At 39.1% G+C, this 22,291-nt stretch overlaps 1 protein-coding gene across 6 annotated transcripts in view; it reads right to left on the bottom strand.

Moving 5' to 3' along the window:
* The window catches only part of mdga2a (MAM domain containing glycosylphosphatidylinositol anchor 2a), a 349,723-nt gene that overhangs the window by 304,842 nt on the left and 22,590 nt on the right, over positions 1-22,291 (bottom strand). For 2 of the 6 annotated variants that reach the window (XM_073928612.1, XM_073928615.1), the window contains one exon: positions 3,702-3,804. The exons of 1 other annotated variant lie outside the window; for it this stretch is intronic. The gene's annotated coding sequence lies outside the window, so the exon portion shown is untranslated. Of the gene's footprint in view, positions 1-3,701; positions 3,805-17,652; positions 17,890-22,291 lie in introns of all 6 variants that reach the window. 3 more of the 6 variants (XM_073928613.1, XM_073928617.1, XM_073928614.1) reach the window with 3 other exon arrangements.

The raw sequence follows: 22,291 nt of genomic DNA, 5'->3' as shown, positions 1-22,291 counted from the left end.
TGCATTGTTCATGGCCATCGAATGAAGTCCACTATGCGAAATAACCGCAGAATCAGCAAACTGTTAAATTCCCTTTTTTACTACTGCATCTCCATAATGTATTCATAATGCAGTTTTCACGTATCATGCAATGGATCACTTTTTTCACATTCATTGGTGGTTGGCACATTGTATTGCTTCTTATTTGCATACAGATGAGTTTAATCGCCTACAAAAATCAGCAGCTCATTAAAAATGAATGACATCTGGCCGCTTTGCTGGTGAAAATCAGTTAGAGTGAATATCCCTTCAGTAGCATGACCCAAACAACCCGGTATATGATGAATTGCAATTTCATTTTTACAGAATAGATGTCATACATCTAACTCATATGCTCACACTTTTCCAACATATGATAAATGGTACTGAAGCAGAATCAAACATGTACAGAGCAGTATGCATAAATCCAGCAGTCTTTTTTCATTTAACATTGAGAGTGATGTGCTACTTAGACATGATTGTCTAGTGCCTTTGTAAAGAACCATAATTGTCCTTTTGTTTGAAGATGAATGCAATCAACTCCAATTGAAATTTAATTGTGTGTAAAAGCCACAAAGGTGTCTATATGGTCTCTTGTTCAAGTTTCATCCCATGAGCTCAACTGAAATGAAACGAGTTTCCATTGTAAACTTGGCTCTGAAGTCTTGCAGAAAAAAAAGACTTGAAAAGAGCATCTCTAATGCGGCTCTGAATCGACTGCTGGTCTGCAGGCAGGAGACCCTGGAGAGCCAAGCCACTTCTCGCTCGCATCAGCACCTCTAATTTCCCTCTCTCCACATTAACTAGTTCTCAAACTGACACCTTATCCCCTAACACATGGCCCTCGCTGAGACCTGAGAAGCAAGGAGGACCTTCACAGAGTTGAGTTCCTTTCATATTAATGTGCTTGCTGAGATCTGGAATTGCCTGTGTTTGTGTGTGTGTGTGTGTGTGTGTGTGTGTGTGTGTGTGTGTGTGTGTGTGTGTGTGTGTGTGTGTGTGTGTGTGTGTGTGTGATGGAAACATTTCACATTTATATCTCTTCAGTCAAGCATGACTTCAGAAATCACCAGAGGATAGATTCTCTTCTACCACCTTTGGGGGGTTTATTTAATGGAAAAAAGAAAAGTAGTGGAAAATTGATACAGAAAATAGTGTACACACACACACATACACATATGCACATGGGTAGCCCCTTGGGGTCCTACTGTTTGTAGACCTCTCGATGCTGGTTTTCACTGCTGCTGTGTCAGATATGATAAATGTTAAAGAGAGCTAGTGGCATATAAAATCTGACTTGTTTGAAGAAAAACAAATGCAGCAGGTTTATCTTTAGTGTTTTTGTTGTTGTTGTAGATAGACAGACTGCAGTGGTGCAATAGTATTGACTATGTCTATATGCCTATTAGAGATCCTATTGGCAGTTTAGTACAACATGCATGCACAGAGTTATTTAAGCAACACATACACTTTGCTATAAGTTGATTCTCTTGTAAGAAAATGTTTGTGTGGACCACTTTTCACTATCGGTTTGGAATGCTTAAAGGCTTCAGTTCATTGGAGCCAGTGGGAAAGTAAAGTTTTTGAACAAAGGCAGCATATATTTTCATTCATTCATTTATGTTTCTTCAACTTAGTCCCTTATTTATCAGGGGTGGCCACAGTGGAATGAACCACCAACTATTTCAGCATATGTTTTATGCAGCAGATGCCCTTCCAGCCGTAACCCAGTACTGGGAAACACACATACACTCTCATAATTAAAAATTAGTTTTTAAAAATCTCAGAGTATGTAATCCTGATGCCTTTGGACAGATCAAGCCGTTCCTTCTCCAGTCATCTTTGCTGTTGCTCCCATGACAAAAACAAAGGCTGGAAATGACAGCAGCATGGTGACAACATTAAATATGACACAAGCAGACACTTCATTTAACACATTTGTGCCCAATAATGGGTTTTATTTCTGTATTTGTGATTGAGATCGCGATTTTTTTTTTTTTTATTGGATCTTTTAAGTGAACTGGTTGAACTGAAATTGAACTGAATCATTTGAAACAATTCGCATCTCCAGTAGCGTTAAGCACTTATCCACAAACAACTTATTTTACAAGCCTGATAGCCTCTTTGACTCGAAATAAACCAATATATACAGAGTTATTCAGTTATTAGAACAGTACACTGAGATCAGATTTGAGAAGCTGTGAACCGATAATACTGCGCATGTGTGATTCAGCATATGGTTAACCGAACATGAAAGATCCGGTTAAAGATCCAAGATTCCCATCACTACTGTGTTTTAACCTCAGAAGCAGCCGTGCACACATATTGTACTGATGGCTGCTTCTTGTGGACTGTTGTATTTGAATTTGAGGATGGGTAGACGGTAGTGGTAGATGATAGTGTTAATTAATTCATTTTCTTTTTGGCTTAGTCCCTTTATTGATCTGGGGTCGCCACAGCAGAATAAACCACCAACTTATAAGGCACGTTTTACGCAGCTGATACCCTTCCAGCTGCAACCCATGACTCGGAAACATCCATACACTACCATTCACACCCATACACCACAGACAATTTAGCCTACCCAATTCACCTGTACCGCATGTCTTTGGACTTGTGAGGGAAACTAAAGCACCCAGAAGAAAGCCACCGAAAACATGGGCAGAACATGCAAACTTCACACAATAATGCCAACTGACACAGCCAAGGGCCAAATCAGCGACTTTCTTGCTGGGCTTTTGTCAAAAAAAAAAATTAGCCTAACTTTGGTTGAGGTTTTATAATAAAATATTTATTTTGATAACTTTTTATCATGTACCTAACAAATATCTTAATTTACTAAACTAAAACTAAGCAATTTCAAGATACAAAAACTAATAAAAACTAATAAATCTACCTCTAATAACTACTTTAAACCAACCGAATTTGAAAACAAAAAGTCAAAACGAAATAAAAACTAAAACTAATGAAAAATTCAAAACTATTATAATCTTGCTTTGGACTGGGGGGAAACCGGAGGACCTGGAGGAAACCCACAAGAACACGGGGAGAACATGCAAACTTCAAAAAGAAATGCTAAATGGCTTAGCTGGGACTCAAACCAACAACCTTCTTGCTGTGAAGTGAACGTGCTAACCCCCGAGCCACTGTGCCTCCACAACATATATTCATTTAATTAAAAAATGTGCACATTTTGAAAGTGCCCCTATTATATATTATTTTTTGCCGGAATGGCAGATTAAAGTGGGAATTGTTCAAATGTTCAAATTGTTCAAAACACATATCATTGAAAACAGTGCTGTGTGTTGATCTGAAACGTGCTGCTGTATCTTTATGTAATATTTTATGTTGGCAAAACTGACAAAATTGTATTAAATATTAACTCATATTAATACTATTAAGAATTTATTATGAAAACCCTCATGTTACTCCAACCTTGTACAAAATGTCAAGTTGTTTGTTTCCATAAAAAATGCATGATTGTCAAGGATGTCAAGTGGTGTTGAAATTCCTCAAGACTTGCTTATAGGCTATACCATCTTCCATTTTAAAAAGAAGACCTTATCACTGAGGGTACTGTTTTTCTGCCATATGAGCATCAGGAACTACTATTTTTGCCCCACAATACTCTATTAAACTGAGTATATCATATCCAGTATATCATATCCAGTAGCATCACTAACCTTTCCCTGAAGCTCTCCGAGGGCAGTGCTTGTTATCTTGTGACTGTGCAGTTCAGTGGGATTGTGTGACTACTGATGCAACTCTTTCCCCATGAGAACAAACCTAGATGACATGAAAGAGGGAAACACACTTAAAGGCACATCCCCAAGTCCCAGGGGTTTAAAAAAAACAATAAATAAAAAACAGAGGAGTAAGTGAATATCTACAATGTACAGAAAGATGCACAGACAAAGAATTTGGACTGTAAGGGAATTCATTTAAAGCCATTCTGCATTTTTCCCCTCTAATGAATGATTCTAACATCAAGTTAGAATATAAGATATACTGCAAAATATTCCTGCTGTTTTATAAGCATGTGTTGGATGCGCCTTCGTGGTGGCTATCCCATCATGCCCCACTGTGAGGATTAGCAAACCACAGCTGTGCAGAGTTGCATTGGCATCACCTTCCAGGAAAGTGGCAAACAACAAAATGCCCTTCCAAAGTCTGAGAAATGAGTGGAAGTTGAAAGAGAAGAAAGCGATGAGAGAGGAATCAAGGGAGCAGATTAGAAAGGAGAGAGTTCAGCTGAGAATTGGCTAGATTTTGTGGCATTTGACCTTGAGTGTACAATAATTTTTCAAATTTGCAGAAAGAATTCAATGTAAGACTTTGTGATAAGATACTATGGTTCATATGCAAAAGAATGGACACTATGTGGGCATGCTTTGTAACTAGGGGTGTGAACCTACACTGGTCTCACGGTTCAGTTACGATTATCATGCCATCAATTAGGTTCAATTTGATACCTTGGTACATCACAGTGCACTAACGATGCGTTCCATCCATAACTAGATTTTTTCTTCACAACACAACAAAAATTTTTATTAAAATAAATAGATTTATTTATATATTATTTGTAATACAATTTTGTTCTTTAATAAAAGCAGTCAGATATATGAAGTTGTACCTTTAATTTTTACCTGTTCAAAGAAAACAATCTTTTTGAATGTTTTAGACAAAACTCCAATGCATGCACAGAAGACAACATGAGCATTTATAGCAAATAAACTTATGTCAATTTTATCCCGCTTGCTTTAAGCCAGTGGTCACAAAACTTGTTCCTGGAGGGCCGGTGTCCAGCAAATTTTTGCTCCAACCCTAATCAAACATACCTAAACAAGCCAATCAAGATCTTACTTGGTATACTTGAAGCATCCAGGCAAATGTGTTGAGGCAAGTTGGAGCTAAACCCTGCAGGGACACCAGCCCTCCAGGACCGAGATTGGTGACCCCTGCTTTAAGCGCTATCAAGTGAGTTCCCCTTCGGGTGGGGAACTCCAATGCTATTAGTGAATTTGATTTAGAAAATCCACGTATTGGGAGGATTCGGTTCAGAAGCCACTTGTCTGAAAGAGTATGGAACGGGCCAATGAATGCCAATGAATTGGCAGCGTAAGCGTGCGCAGGTGTGCTTCATTGCCAATTAACCCAGCATATAAGCACAGGTGGAGCAAGCAGACGCTATCCTTTTCGCTTCAGAGACTTTCTGATCGAGTCGATGAGAGGTTCCACCTGCTGTGATCCAGCGATTCCGAGCGAACGAGAGCATTCTCCCGGTCCAGAGTGTGTACACGCAGCAGCAGACGGTCAAGCTGGGTTTCTCCCTTGCCTGGCGTTCTTTGGGTCTGGTCCTCTAGAGCGGTGGATATAAAGTTGCAACTTCACAAAGAGAGCAACACAGTCGTGCAGCACGTCCTTTTCAGGATGGCACTCCGAGTGTGTGTTTCTGGATGCGGTGGTTTCCTGTCCTCGGATGATGGGCACGGGCACTGCGTTGCATGCCTGGGGGGTCTAGCATCTTAATGCGCTGCTCGCAGGCAGTTCATGTCGTCATTGCGATGGCATGACTGTTGCGCAGTAAAGATCGCGGCTAGCCTTTGCAAGAGGGCAAACCACCCCAGTTGTCCCCTGCTCTGCAGCGGGCACTTGGGAAGATCTGAGGGTTTCAGCGAGAGATAATCCGTCGCCCACGGCCCCGCGGACCTCCCGCTCCTCCAAGCGATCCATCCAAGCTTCGGGCGGGGGAAGCGATCCGTCTAACAGATGGTAGCCCTTACGCTCGATGACACCGGAGACCAGACGTCCACCGCGGCATCGGAGGGTGGGCTTTCATTGTCCGATGATGATCCAGACCCGCTCGCCCCCTCCGGGCAGGTGAGCACTGTCAAAACGGATCCTGAAACGGACATGTTAGCCGTGCTTTCCCGGGCTGCTTCGGCCGTGGGTTGGAGATGGTTTATCCCCCAGTTCCGCGGCTGGACCGACTAGATGGGTGCTACGTAGAGGACCAAAGGGCAAAGCCTTCAAAGCCTCTTGTCCCCTTCTTCCCAGAGGTGCACAGTAGGCTCACGCAGTCTTGAAGGGAACTTTTTTCTGCTCGTGTTGCGTGTCCTTCCGCCCTCATCACTCTTGATGGTGGAGCGGCCAGGGGGTATGTGGTGATTCCTCAGGTTGATTCCTCAATCTTTGTCCGCGTGGCGCCTCTTCTTGGCGGGGTCTGCCTCATCTCCCATCCAAAGCCTGTAAGTTATCAGCCTCCCTCGGAGCTAGAGCTTACAAGGCTGCGGGCCAGGCTGCTTCCGCCCTACATGCGATAGCCACCTACCAGCGCTACCAAGCGCAGGCGCTGGCCGAGCTGCACGAGGGTGGGTCCAACCCAGGCTTATGAGCTTCGCACCGCATCCGACTTTGCTCTGCGGACCACTAAGTTCGCTGCGTGTGCGTTGGGGAGGACGATGTCCACACTAGTGGTCCAGAAGCGCCACCCCTGGCTAAAACTTGGTTGATATGCGCGAAGTCAACAAAGTCCTCTTTCTTGACTCCCCCATATCCCAAGCTGGCATGTTCGGCGACACCGTCTGTGAATTCACCTAGGGATTCGAGGCGGTGAGAGAGCAGTCTGATGGGGGATGTCACCTATCGGCAGGTCCGTAAGCCCGCTCCGCCTGCCGTACCATCCATATCTGCTCCTCGCCGAAGGCACCCGCCTACGAGAGCTGCACCGCACCTGCACACGCCTCTGGCGAAGCGAGCGCATCGAGCACCTCGGAAGCAGGCAGCCCCCCCTCCCCAGAACGCCACTAAGTCCGGCAACAGACCGCGAAGTGTCCCTGGGACAGGTCATCTAGAGAAGAGGGTACTTGCTCTTTCCCCGCTGGAGGGCGGGTCCCCATTTCCAACGGCACTTTTTACTGCCATGAAAACATCAATTTCCCCGGATGTGACAGCCTGAAATCTGCCAGTCTGAGACACTGTGCTCTCTAGCTCGCAGGTTCGGTGCGTTTCGCCAGTGGCTCACGAGCGCTGGTAGGACGGTCTCCTTTCTCCCACCCCTCGAGCCTCCCCTCCGGAGCTTGGGTGCGGAGTGAGAGGATCAGCACACCCACTTTGCGCTGCCCCACTGCTGGTACGTCAGCGATGACTCCATTAGCGAGAGCTCTGCCAGCCTGGTTAGCACGGGCCAGCCCTTCGCGGTGGCTCATACGCACAATCAGACTCGGCTATGCGATTCAGTTCGCGAAACGGCCACCCAAGTTCACGGGTGTGTATTCACCAGGGTCAGCCCCCTGTCCGCCCCTGTCTTGCGAGAGGAGATTGCTGTCCTCCTGGCGAAGGATGCAATCAAGCCGCTCCCTCCAGCCGAGATGGAGAGTGGGTTTCACAGCCCGCACTTTATCGTGCCCAAAAGAGCGATGGGTCACAGCCAATCCCAGATCTGCGCGTTTTGAACCGCTGTCTGCACAAGCTGCCGTTCGGAATGCTCACGCAGAAGCGCACCCTCCGGTGCGTTCACCCTCTGGGTTGGTCTGCAGCATTAGACCTGATGGACGCGTATTTCCATGTCTCCACTCTTCCTCGCCACCATCAGTTTCTGCGGTTTGCGTTTGAAGGTCGAGCTTGGCAATACAAAGTCCTCCCCGTGTCTCCGTGGGTCCTCACCAAGCCCGCGGAGGGTGCCTTAGCGCCCCTTCGGCTCGCGGGCATCCGCATACTCAATTTTCTCGACAACTGGCTGATTTTTGCCCACTCTTGGAGCAATTGATTATGCACAGAGACAAAGTGCTGCGGCACTTTCACCTGTTGGGGTTTCAGGTCAACCGAAAAAAGAGCAAACTCGCCCCCGTGTAGAGGATCTCTTCTCTCGGGCTGGAGCTAGACTCGGTCACCATGGCAGCGCTCCTCTCCGGAGAGCGCGCTCAGCTGATGCTGTACTGTCTGAGAGAGCTCGACAGCAAAATAGGGTCAGGGACCTGGAGGCATTTTTCGGTCAGTGACTCGTGCCTGTAATTGGGCTGGCTTCTCCCACGTCCTGAGACCCCACCCGCAATATGTGCCCAAGGTTCCTACCACTCTGTTTTATACCAAGTAGTAAGCCTGCAAGCGCTGCCCCCAGAGGAGGCAGACCCAGCCCTTTCTTTATTTGTCCAGTTCGCGCCTTGCGTATTATCTGGACTGCACTCAGAGTTTAGATCATCTGAGCAGCTCTTCGTCTGTTATGGTGGTCGGCAGCAGGGAAGTGCCGTATCGAAACTAAGATTATCCCACTGGTTTGTGGATGCCATTCTCTCGCTTATCAGAGCGGTGGTGAGCAGTGTCCCCGAGAGTGCATGCGCACTCCACTCGGAGCATTGTATCCTCTTCGGCGCGTGCACACAGCGCCTCTTTAACAGACATCTGTAGAGCTGCGGGCTGGGCGACACCCAACACATTTGCAAGGTTTTACAATCTGCGAGTGGAGCCGGTTTCCTCAAGGGTATTAGGTAACCCTTGGTGATTGAGGAAACAACTCGGTGAAGGTGTTGAAACATGCTTGTTGCGCCATTTTCCCTAACACAGAGATATGTGCGCCTTTTTATCTGTCAGTAAAGTTCCCCGTCAGGTGGGCCCTGCAGATTCCTCCGAGGCCCCCAGCACTGACTCAGCGGAGGAGTCACTTGCTGGCCCACTGCATTGTAGGTCTGCCCACTGGTCAGCCCGCGTTTTGGGTATAGGTGACCGCTATGCAAGATCCCCACTAGGCGATCCCATATGCTTCCTCTGCCACGGTTCAGTCCCCCCTCTCAGGAAGACCCGTGTCTTCCCTCTCCGCAAACCACCTTTTATTATGCGTACTCCCCTCCTTAGGGCTAATTCATATGTATTTGCCATCATATCTCCCCACTGAGTTGCAGATGGCCTCCACAGCGTCCTCCCTATCGGGATTGCACGCTTCCCAACGTAGTCATATTTTCCTAGAATTATCTAGACACTCGCGACTTCCCAAAAAATATACCCAAATCCGTAAAACTTCCGTTGAAGAGGGATAAGTTAGGGCCAGGGACACGTTGGAGGACCACGCCTCCCATGATGTGGGTGCGTCACGCTTGCTTGACTATCCTCTCATCGGAGGCGTTGGTAAGGTGCAGTCATTATATCGTTTTCCATAGTTCTCTCAATACGTGGATTTTCTAAATCAAATCCACTAATAGCATTGGAGTTCCCCACCCGAAGGGGAACGCTCTGGTTACTAAAGTAACCCTCGTTCCACTTAGCTGTTAGCAAAGTCTCTTCAGCTTAAAAAGGATAGCGTCTGCTTGCTCCACCTGTGCTTATATGCTGGGTTAATTGGCAATGAAGCACACCTGCGCAAGCTTATGCTGCCAATTCATTGGCCCATTCCATACTCTTTCAGACAAGTGGCTTCTGAACCGAATCCTCCCAATACGTGGATTTTCTAAATCAAATCCACTAATAGCAATACTTTATTAACCAGAGCGTTCTACTCATATGATTGGTCATTGATGCGGGAAGAACAGACTGTCCAGCAAACTCACAAGCAGTGAATTGTGCACAATTATCTGATTTTTAGGTGTAGTAGCGTTTTATTTCTTGCCCTCGACTCCTTTGCCATAGTATTTTATGTGCATATTCTATGTATAATCGCGCATATCAGATAAATGACATCAGTACGTAATAACCGGTTAAGATCTATTACTGAAACAATATCGAACTGTTTCCATCTGCATCGCGGTACACAAAAGAAACAAATTATTTTGACACCGCTTATAGTTATATATTATTATTTTTGTAAAATGTAATTTATCATGCACTGTAAAAAATGTAATTCAGTTCAACAAAAAAAACATAATCCTTATTTTCTTTTGCTCTTTCTTGTTCACTCAAATTTTTAAAACATCAGCTGCACTGACTTTAAATTATTTTTCAGTAATACAAAAAAAAAACATTAGATTGGGTTAACAAGATAGTTTGTTTTCTAGGGAGGTGAACTACTCTGTAACAAAACTTTTTAAGTTGTGCCAACTGAACATTTTTTTATCTGCGGCACTGAAATGTCTGAAGTTGAGTGAATGAAAAAAACACAATCCTTGACATTAAAGCGTGGGGAAAGGAGAGAGGAAAAAGATTGTTCTCGATGCAGGAATTAAACTCAGGTCACAGTGAACATTGGAGTGCCATATGTGGACGCATAAACCACTACACCATTGGCGCTGATGTGTACTCAATTTTTTAAAACATCAGTTGCACTGACCTGATATGTCTTAAATTGAGTGAACAAAGAAAAACTTTTGGAGAAACTGGTACTAAAAAATTATACACTATCAGAACAAACATATAGTTTAATTGAAAAAAATGTAAAGTATTACAAAGCATTATTCCCTGTTTGATCTGCTGGTTTTTACCCTTGTCTTGTTTACCATTATTGTTGTTTTACCTCCTGTCCTGTTTCTAATTCTGTGTCTAATAAATGTTCTGTTAACATTTGTCTCTGTTATGCAAACTATGTTTGTTTGTTATGATAATGTATTATTTCTTAGCACCAGTTTCCACAAGAGTTTTGTTTGTTCACTCAACTTTAGACATTTTTGGTTAGTACAACTGATGTTTTCAAAAGCTCTGAAAAAAGTGTTGCATGCAGAACTGTTGCAAACAATTTATTTGTGTTGAATTTAAACAAACAAATTAAGTTTAATAATGTTCTACTTAACGTAAAAAAAAATTGAGCAAATATAAAGAATCATCTCTGAATAAATTTTTTCAGTGTACACGTTGGCACCAGTAATGAAGTGGTTAGTGCGTCGACAAGGCACTCAGGTGTTCACAGCGACCTGAGTTTGCTTCTCGCCTTGAGGTCCTACAGTACACTGATCCTTCCTGTCTCTCCTCTCCCCACGCTTTCCTGTCTACACTCTCTACTGTCCTATCAATTAAAGGTGAAAATGAATGAAGAATGCAGAGTACACCAAAAGGAAATAAGGGTTATGTTTTTTTGTTCTCTCAACTTCAGGCATTTCAGTTCTGCTGACAAAACATTTTTAGTTGGCACAATAAAAACATTTTGTTAGACTAGTTCACCGCTCCAGAAAACTAAAAAATAATCTTATGTTTACCCAACTAAATGTTTTTTGTATTACAATTTTAGATCAGTGCAACAGATGTTTTTGAAGTGAACAAGAAAAAGCGAAAGAAAATAAGGATTTTTTAATCGTTGTTGTTGTTGTTGAACTGTCTTTAAAAAAATTACAGCGTGGTTGTGAAGCACTTTATCAAATTTAGCAAACATAATGAAAACGAGAGAAATGTAAGTGCATAAAAATTATACAGCCTTCCTTTGGCTTAATCCCTACCATTTTAGATCTGTCTTAAGGACCAAAATAAAGAAGCTTTATTTTTATGATTTGTGTCATTGTCACTGTGTCAGATTGCACACCTTACATGGTAGGCTAACTAATATCGTAAATAAGATAGTATCATGGTGGCGCAATAGGTAGCACGAACGCTTAAGGTTGCTGGTTTGAGCCCTGGGTGGGTCAGTTGGCATATCTGTGTGGAGTTTACATGTTCCCCCTATGTTTGCGTGGGTTTCCACTGGGTGCTCTGGTTTCTCCCACAGTCCAAAGACAATTGTCAGCAAATTTCAGGGAATTAGAATTACAATATCCGTAATTTTTATTGTGCAAAATTACAATAATAATAATAATAATAATATTAAAAGAAAAGATAAATAAAGAAAAAAGAAAAAAACTAAGAGGTCTGATTAATATAATATAATATAATATATATATATATATATAAATATATATATATATATATATATATATATATATATATATATATATATATATATATATATATATATATATATATAAACTTTTATTTAAATCAGGTTCGTTAATAATGATTTGTTTGAATACATTTCTTTGTCATGCAAAAAGACAAATTCCTAGCACATATTTTACAATCTCATAATAAAAGCCTACGAATTCTAATTGGAGCCTTATTGACCTGATTCCATCCAGGCCTGTAATTTTGCTTAATCTGGGAGCTGTTTTTGCCACTGAGCTGCTTTCGGGGTCGAGCAAAGCGGATTTTAAAAGGAACATCCACTGAAATGAAAGCAGCGCTTGTGTTGATTAATGAATTAAAAGATGCCGTGGGATTTGCTTGTCAGTTCTGCTGTGTAAAATATTACGTAATTACAGGCAAACAAAGGACAGTCTCATTTCATACTTAATTTTGATGTGGTTCCTGGTTTATTCGGGGATATTTTATTTATTTATTTGCCTTCATCCGAGCCATTTATTTAATGTATCTCTCAAAAAAATACATCCAATTACATTTAGGAATTTTTAGATTTGCACCAGAGCTATGGCAAAGAGAAGAGTACAATTTTTAGGTACATGATGAGACGAATGTAATACATGTCACGGGAGAGCATGTCAGTAATCCTGTCAGGGCAGGCAAAGGGGTGGAACAGGAGATAATGCTTTTTCTCTTTCTCATTTCCCTGGTTATTTATACTGAAACATTTATATGTGGCTGTCTGAAAATGGACAGCATGTGCTCTGTGATATCTTGTCAAACATAAAACCCCTAAAATCGTTGCCCTTTGATGTGTTACCGGAACCTATAAATATCTAATGCATACATATATTCTTACATTCAATTTATTTTAAAAGTGCAATTCCATTTCCGATGTGGATCAAACCTATGTTCCTATATGTACATTTATATTCAAATGACAAAAACTTAGGCAAGTGTGTATCTGCTGAGCTCAACTTTCTAAGTTCTGCTTCATCTCTAATCCTCGATAAATCTGCACAGATCCATCATTACCATATGCAAAAAGAAACTGGAAAACTTGATGCATTATTAAGTTGAATGCAGCTTATTTCTTTAAGCTCTGGATATTGAATAATCTTGTGTAGGCAGACTTGATTATTGGCATTTTTTGACTGGCCACGTTTTTGTGTATCACTATGCATAGAAGCTTGCTTTCCTAATATAAAAAAGAAAGAAAGAAAAACTGCATCTTTCTATCGCACAGTAAAATCTCACAATTTACACCTTTCTTTAAAGAATTGCAAATTTGTAACTCAGATTTTAAAGTTAATATATAAACTTGCGAATTAACTTATAATTCTGTGTAACACACAAATGACTTCTAAAATACAGAATTGTGTGATATAAATCAGGATTTTAATATAACTCTGAATTGCAATAAAAATGTCATAATTCAGATATCTCACAATTTAGATTTTTTCTTGCAATGCTAAACAAATGCTAAAGCTAAAATTGTAAAATCATGAGTAACTGTGAGATTAAAAGTAGGTTTTTTTATCAATTTTTTTAATCAGTGGTGGAAGCAGATATTTTTAATGTGTAAACAGTTAGAAACTGTGTAACTACCATTGTTTTAATTTAAAAATGTATTTAAAATAAATAAAAAAGGTTCTTTTAAAAACTTTAAACTTAAAGAGCCTTTGGGGAACCCAAGAAAGTTCATTTATGGCTTTGCTGAGAAAACATAATTTTTGGAATTAAGGTATTAATTTTTAAGAATGTTAACTTTCTTCTTAACTTTTTCTTTTTATATGATTTTCAACATCATGACCAATTGCAGTATATTGATACAATTGACAGCTTCAGTGTTTAATTTGACCACATATGGTAATTAATTTAAACTGGACAAAACAGATTTGCTACTGTAAATAGCTTTGGTCTGCCTGTCATGTTAAATGCTAAAATTGTTTTTGTTTTTATCTTATGTGTCAAGTTTGTTCTGATTATTTTATGATGTGAACAAAATAGATGTCTTCATAATATATAATAATAATAGTAATTATTATTATTATTATTATTATTATTATTATTAGTAGTAGTAGTAGTAGTAGTAGTATTTTCATCATCATCATCTGGCAAATGTAGAAATACATAAAAATCCTCTTATGAACATTTTTAAGAATTTTAAAGCATTCTTAAAAAAAATAAATAAAAAAAAACAATTCAGGACCCATGCATCAAACTTTAGGAATCTAAAGTTCAGCCTGTGAAAATAAATCTTTATTATTTATTTATTATAAAATTACACATCCATGTCCAACAAATGTCTGAAAACGTAAATGTCAGAAATGTCAAAGCATCTATAAGATGCTGGGAAAAGGGCAGAGCTTCATTCACAGGGAAGCAGAACACAATGAAACATGTTAGATTACATTTTGACACATTCCGGGTATTCAAAGCAAAACTATTTGATTTATGAATACAGTATTTGGTTTTCTTTTTGGTCAGAACATATGAAGTAATGATAAGGAAATATTTTGTGTCAATTACAAGTTGTCAATGTGTTAAATCATTTATTTTAAATTAATTGTAGATGGTGTTTAGGAGTATGAAAAAAAAAACGAATAATAATTACATATATGAATTAAACAAATTCTCCTTTTCAACAGCCTATAAATCCTAATTTGTCACTGAACCTTGTCTTGACAGTGTTTCGCCATTGTCTCATTTTAGTAATAATGTGTGTCATGCTAAAATCTCCTCAAGCCCTGCCAGGCTGTGCTTATGTATGTTTATGTTTGTGTGTATCCTTGAGATCTAAACATGACTCTGTCACCATGCTGTGCTGCTAATATCTGAACTGATACTAAGCATCCAGCACTCGACGGGAGGTGAAGAAAATGTTCATAGCATGCAGAGAGGAAGACTGTTTGATCTCCATATTCTCTGTCCACTGGAAATCTGATGGTCCATCGACATTAGAGACATTAGATATGTTGGGTTAAGTTCAGAAATGCATTGAGGAAATCCAATGAAATGCCAACATTTCACGTTTCAGTTCAGCTCCTAAAACTATTTAATTTTCATGCTCTGCTGAATTCAACTGACATAACCAAAAATCCACCACTGTGATATGAACAACTCCTAGTATGCTGAAACAGATGTTTCTAAACTAAACCTGGATGTGCCAGCAATCTCATTTACTTTTATGAAACTATTATATGTCATCTAGAAAGAGAGGCCATATTATCAGCTGCCAAACTGATTCACATTCATCATCTGGATCACTGGAATCTCACTCATGGTCTCAACCTGAACTGATTCGATGTTTTTAAGTTGTTAGATATCCCAGTTCAGTACATTTTTAAAAGAAAAATCACCACAGAAATTTCTATTACAGATCACGTAATAAATTTAAAGGCAAATGACAGCAGTATTGACAACCAAGCCATTACACAAAGTCTAGCAAATGGTTCCCCAGCTTCCCTGACCGATGTTTATAGCATTTATCTTCAAGAAAAATTGAGACAAGTGATTAAACTACAGCTTTTGCTGGCAAGTCTAACAATTTCATTCAATGGAGATAATGAGAACACTCTGTAAGATCTCGATGGTATGGCTTGTAGAAACTAATGGAAATTGAAATCTATAAGAAGAAAACTCTCAGGGTAAGCTATTTCAGGACAAAAAAATTATTGGAAAGGTAACCTATGTTTTGCTGAATTTAGAAAACTAACGAGTCTTTCCTGAGTCACCCTTTATTTTGCATCAGTTATGAATGAATACTCTGGCACTGGATTATGTTTTTGCTCATTAGATAACTATTCACAGGTAAGAACCTTGAATACTTGTGTTTATAGCTTTGCCATTTCCAATTATTTCTGCGGGGTAGCATATTTTACATCTTATCTTAGCAAAAATAGCCCCTTAGAAAGAACAACTAAAGTGAACAACCATTTCCAAGAGAAGGCGGCGACCTCCATCCTGCTGCTTGTATAACTTAATTAAAATGAGCTAAAGCAATGCCATTCTTGAACATTTTGTCACATCTTAAATTTGATTAAGTTCAATCCAATTAAATTCGTAAATTAGAAGTTGACTAAAGCTTTTTGTGTTACAAGCACGTCTGTTATTTGCATTTTCAGTTGAAAATTTATAATAGATTTCTAGCTAACAACACACTTTGAATAGGACCCAATTGGTAGAGTAAATGTTGTAATTAATTGATTTTGTGTTAGGTGATTGCATTTTTCTAGCAAAGAAACTTTGGCATTTGTTTATTGGGGATGTATTATATTTTTTAACATATAAACTGCCTTTAGTGTGAAATACAATTTTGTGCATGCACGAAATCCAAAGCGTCCACGCCATAGGAAGTATTCTTTATATCAGTAAGCACCATTTTAATAAACTCCCTCAAACAGTTTGATTGTAGTTCTTGGCTCTTTGTTCACACCATGCCATAATTACCATAATTTTCAGATGACAACACATGGTGCTCTGTGCTGTTCTCAGCCTGGGAATTATTATATTATTTTTCTGGAAACACTTTCAACACCTAAATATAATGCCTGAATGAGTCAGGTGGGTACATTATACATAGCTTTTAGAATACTCTTAGTTTATGAGGGCACAATTATTTTTGCTCCTTTTTCAGAGAGTGAAATTCAACACCTTAAGACATTTTTAAGACTATTTCCATACATTAAGACCTTATAACCACTTTTCAACCGGAAACACTGGCGAGATTTTAACTTACAGTGTATTAATGAATATTAATGTAAAAAACGCATCCAAAACTAAAACATTATTTATATGCTGAATAAAAAATCTATTAAATCTAGCTAACTCAGCAGGTTGGTGCTCATAAAACCGCAGGACACCCTGTATTTCTAGTATTTTATAGTGATACAGATGACTTATTTGTTAGCTGTTTGCGCTTATAACCGAATGTGATCGTGAACTTGTGTGTTTTTCATAAAAACTCCTTTTATCTGAAAACTGATAAGGCTTTTAAATAAAACAAGCTGGATAAAGAACAGTGTTGCATGTAGGTTGTATTTCTTTGCTGGTGTTTTCACAGTGATTTGCTTGCATGAGATAAAATTTACCCAGATTACTGTCAAAAATGTAATTATAATCATATTATGAGGGTGCATGAGGTGTTATTTTAATCATACTATTAGAATATAATGTTGTTTTGACTTTAATAGAGCAGCCAAAAATCATTCCTCAGAATATCTTCTTTTGTACTGTGTTTTTAGATGAACTGTGCCTTTAAGTTAGACTATGCTATGAGACTTCCCGAAGCCAGAAAGCCAGACTGGGCAGATTTTTGTCATTTCTGTGTGCTGTATGCATCAGATGGGCAGTGAACAGGCAGTGGGTGGTTTGAATGTCGTCTGAAGACTATCATTGTACCGAAGCGAATGGTCTTAACCCAGCCTCAGGTCTGTGTAATTGCATGAGTTGTCTCGGTGCTGAATGACCAGAGTCTTAAGATTCTGCAAGAGGTTGAGTCACGGCAGTGGGACTGCTGGGTTTGTCAATCACCCATAACTCATTCTTACAGCAACCTAGAGACAAGATCCGCCTCTGCATCCAGACAATTTATCATAGCACCGTCACTAAGATTGGTAGCATAACGGAGGTGGTGGAAATCGACCGACATAAGTTTAGATGACTCGTTACAAGTTTGTGCCACAAATCACAGAAAGTGTCCACACAACTAGGTTATATTTTGGTGCAAAGAGACTACTCTATTTGACAGTTTGTCTATTTTTAAATGAGAAAAAAAATAATTATGCAGGAAGTTGTTATAATAATTAAATATTTTCCTTCACTTACTTGTTCAGTGTTAGCAAAATGGTTCGACTTTGCTTACTAATCAATACTTTGTACTTTATCTAGCTTTCCCCATTCTCATATTTTTTTGGAGACGTTTGATGGTCTTGTGGGGATTGACCTGTGCAGTGAACAGGGACGGACCCTTCTTCATGTTGTCAGTGAAGACAAATGGAGGTCACTTGTGGCAGATTCATCCTCTCTTTGGTGGAATGTGTGCTCATATTTGACAGAGCTCACCTGTGAACACACAAATGCATTGCCATTTATAGAAATCCTTCCATTGCTGGTATCTACTGAGGGCTTGGATGTTATAGTGGTTCGTCCTTCCCATTTTATTACAAGGACTACTTTGAATGTGTCCTTGTTTAATATTATATAGTAATAATATATATATTATTTTTATTATTAATATTATACCACTTAAAAGTTGCTGAGATGTTAGATGTTTTTAACAACATTTGCCTGTATGTTTTTATCTTATGCTCACCATGAAAGGTCACAATTCTTTTAGTTAATAAAACATGTAATTTTTTTTCTTTCTTTTTTTGTTATTTTAGATGGCAAAGCTCAAGTTGAAATAGTCATTAGATGAGTTTTCAGTGTCCTTCAGTGGTTCTTCAAAAATCTCACAGAACCATTATCTATTTTATCTAATCAATTTTCTCTTTTTTTCATTTGTTTTTGGTATTTCTTGTAAATATTAAAGAATAAAATGTGTTGACAGGTTTGAACATTTGTGTAAAAATGTAGCAACTACAGATATTCACTGTCTTTTTTATCTTTTGGCACTAGGGGATCAAACTGTTCTTCTTTAGTGTGTCAAACTATTTTATGTCAGAATAAATCTGTTATATGTTTGTTTGTTTAGGTTTCTAATATATCTAACATAGTTCCTATAATAATAAAATGCAGAGGTTATGACTCTAATGATTCTAAGCATCTATTTTTCATAGAAAATGTTTTATTTTTGTTCCAGTCAGTGTGCTTAGATTTGCTCTTAAAAAAATATTACAAAAACTTTATTAGTAAACAATTAATAACATTTCTGATTCACCAAATCAAGCTTCAGACCTTTGTAATACAAATCATGAATCAGGGTTCGAAATTGTGACCATTCTCGTCACATATGGGCCCGGAATTTAAGCTATGCGACCTTATAATATATTTAAGAGCATTTGTGCGACTGCATTTAATGGTTGTAGTGCGACCTGTTTTTTTTTTTTTCTAAAAACGTGCTAAAAATCGGTCTTCCCTGCTACTATATTGGGTCATTTTAGATGTCAATCACTCAAGACTTTCCGCTGTCAGATGACAGGGAGCTTTTGTGAACACAGGAAATGCAAATGACTGAAGAGTGAAAAGTACACCGAATCACGATGCATTGCATTCACTGCGTGTTCAGCACAAATGTCCGCTAAATGTAAAATCTAACACTGTACACACATTGCCAAAGAAGCTAGCCTTTACTAAGTTTAAACTAATGCGGCTTAAATAAAGAACAGTATTGCGCCAGCAGTCATCTGAAGAATCCTGCTTTGTCTGGCCCCTCATATATTGGGTCAGCTGACTCGACTGCTTTCCACAAACACAGAAAATAGAAAATCAGCGCATAATGAGACTAAGCATTAAAATGACACAAACCGAAACCAAACTTTTAAAAGTGAGACTTTTCTTCCCTTCTTTTGTCCATTCTTTCTTGAGATGTATATTATTTTTCTATTTAATTACTGATGACCGGTTTTCAGCTTTCAGCCTTAAATTGAATGATTATTATAATCTTTTGTTTGTTTTGTAGCAGAAATACTATTTATTAAACTGACATGCATTTAAAAACAATAGTACAAAATAAATATTTCTCACTGCAATGCTTCATTTGTGTTTGATGCAAACCATTAATTTATTTTTCATAAAGTAACAATAGGACTTTTTATAGCAGATTACTCACACTCAAATACAGTCAAGGCAGCATGAAAATGAGAAATGTAATTCATTGTTAGTATAACTCACATCAGCATCATTAATACTTTATAATTATAAGACATTTATTTTGAAATTATTGCACAAATATTAAATCATCACAGCATTAGTTAGATGGCTGTTTCTGGTTTTTGTTAGTGCTAATTGATGTTGTTTTTTAAACACAATAAACCCCTAAAATACAATTTGCAGCGGTGTTCCTTCATGTTTGGTGGGTGCTCCTAAATTTTTTTTGGTGCTCCTATATTTAAAGTTGGGAGCGCTGGTGCTACCAAGTAAAAAAGTTAATTTCAAGCCCTATGAATTGTCAAATTCAGCAGCATGATCCTCAAAGTTCAAGTAATGTACACCATCCTGTAAAAACCTGACCTTATTTAAAAGAAACTTGCCATCTATCCCCTTCACCTTTTGCTGTATTTCACATTCGCTGAAATTAATGCTATATTAAAATCCCAATGCTGTGATTTCCATTCAATTCCATCTTGTTACAATGGAATTTTCCTCAGTCGTAGAGCCACTGCTGATGTACTGCAGTATTTATCTCTGCCACCGCAGTGATATAGCCAACTGTTTTTACTTTTGTCTGTCTGTTAGAGCCAGGAGGCACAGATATAAGAAAAGATCATTTAGAGCTCAGAAGAATTTCCTAGAAGTCTAAAACTGGGGCAAGACCACCTTTTCAGTTTCTTGCAGACAGCTTTGCAATAAAAGGGCAGTGCATTCTGCATTTGCAAGATTAGCTCTGCACAATCGATATAAACCTGGGCTTGTACATTATACTGGTATTTAACCGAACCAAATAAAATTTATCATGTAATATAATTATAATTCTAGTACCTGATCCAGATGAAAATGCGCTACTGATCAGCACATTTCAGCAGTATTGAGATGGAGAGTAAACGTTAAGGCACTGATTCTTGTGATGTGTTAAATATGTTTTAATGGATTTAACAAACTGACATTTAGAACTGTTTGATTTAGCATTATTTCTGGAAGAAAAAAAGGTGATTTGCCCACATGGTATGGCAGAATTAGGTTTAAGAGAAGCAAAAGTAAGTGATTTACATTTTAATAACTTAGTTTACTGCTAATTAACTAATTAATTTACTGCTAATTTACATTAATTACATAGACACACACACACACACACACACCATGCTAAATTACACTAATACAGGGGTTAGGCAATAAACTGAATCCCTTATTTTTAGACCAAAATAATTCATTAGTATGGTGTAAGGCCTCCTTTTGCAGCCAATACAGCATCAATTCGTCTTAGGAATGACAGATGCAAGTCTTGCACAGTGGCCAGAGGAATGCTAGAGTTATTCTGGCATTCCCTGGCAGTGGAACACCCATCTAGCACAAGTATTGGGCCTAGAAAATGCTTTGTATGGAAGTAGCCATCAGAATAAGGGTTCACTGTGGTCATAAAGGGAAGGACATGGTCAGCAACAATACTCAGGTTGGCTCTGGCGTTGACACAATGCTCAATTGGTACTAATGGGGCCAAAGTGTACCAAGAAAATATCTCTCACACCAGTACACCTCCACCAACAGCCTAACCCGTTGATACAAGGCAGGATGGATCCATGCTTTCATGTTGTTGATGCCAAATTCTGACCCTGCTATCTGAATGTTGCAGCAGAAATCGAGACTCATTAGACCAGGCAATGTTCTTCCAATCTTCTATTGTTTAAGTTGCACCCAGTATGGTCTTCTGCTGCTGTAGCCCATCTGCCTCAAGGTTTGAGGTGTTGATGATATTCTGCATACCTTGGTAGTAATGAGAGGTTATTTGAGTTACTGTTGCCTTTATATCAGCTCGAACTAGTCGGGCCATTCTGCTCTGACCTCTGGCATCAACAAGGCATTTGCGCAAACAAAACTGCCACTCACTGGGTATTTTCTCTTTTTCGGACTATTCTCTGTAAACCCTTGAGATGGTTGTGCGTGAAAATCCTAATAGATCAGCAGTCTCTGAAATACTCAGAACAGCCTGTCTGGCAACAATTACCATGGCACATTCGAAGTCACTTAAATTACCTTTCAAACCCATTCTGATGCTTGGTTTGAACTGCAGAAGATCATCTTGACCATATCTACATGCCTAAATGCATTGAATAATGTGATTGGCTGATAAGACATTTGCATTGGACAAACAGGTGTACCTAATAAAGTGGCAATAAATTTTCAACCTAAGAGAGAATGCAGAGATGCATTCAAAAACATATTTTAATTCAAAGACATAATATAACATTCTGTATTTATTGACAACTCTAGTTGAATTTCATCAGCTGCCGAGGCTGTTGCCTAAGGTATTCATTTAAAATCACTAGTACTGGAGGCTGGCATCTTATTACAGCCAAAATTATCAATGCAACCTCATTTTAAGCAAAGCTTTTGAGGCCTGATCTATCCCATCACAGTGTGGCTCTGCATAAACCTAGACTGCTGTAGCAGATGGTAAACTTCTGTTTGTCTTGTTGATATGCATAATGCAGGATTAGATGTTCTGCAATGCAAAAGCAATGGTATGTTGAGATTGTGCCATATGATCCACTTAGTACTGATTGCTGTTTTCTTCATGTACCTTTCTAACATCTGGGCTCTATAGTGGAAGCATGCAAATGAGTATCTGCAGTACACACCGGGTCAGACT

This window comes from Danio rerio, chromosome 17 (assembly GCF_049306965.1).
Source record: "Danio rerio strain Tuebingen ecotype United States chromosome 17, GRCz12tu, whole genome shotgun sequence".
NCBI classification, from domain to species: Eukaryota; Metazoa; Chordata; class Actinopteri; order Cypriniformes; family Danionidae; genus Danio; species Danio rerio.
This window is presented reverse-complemented; position numbering and strand designations above follow the sequence as displayed.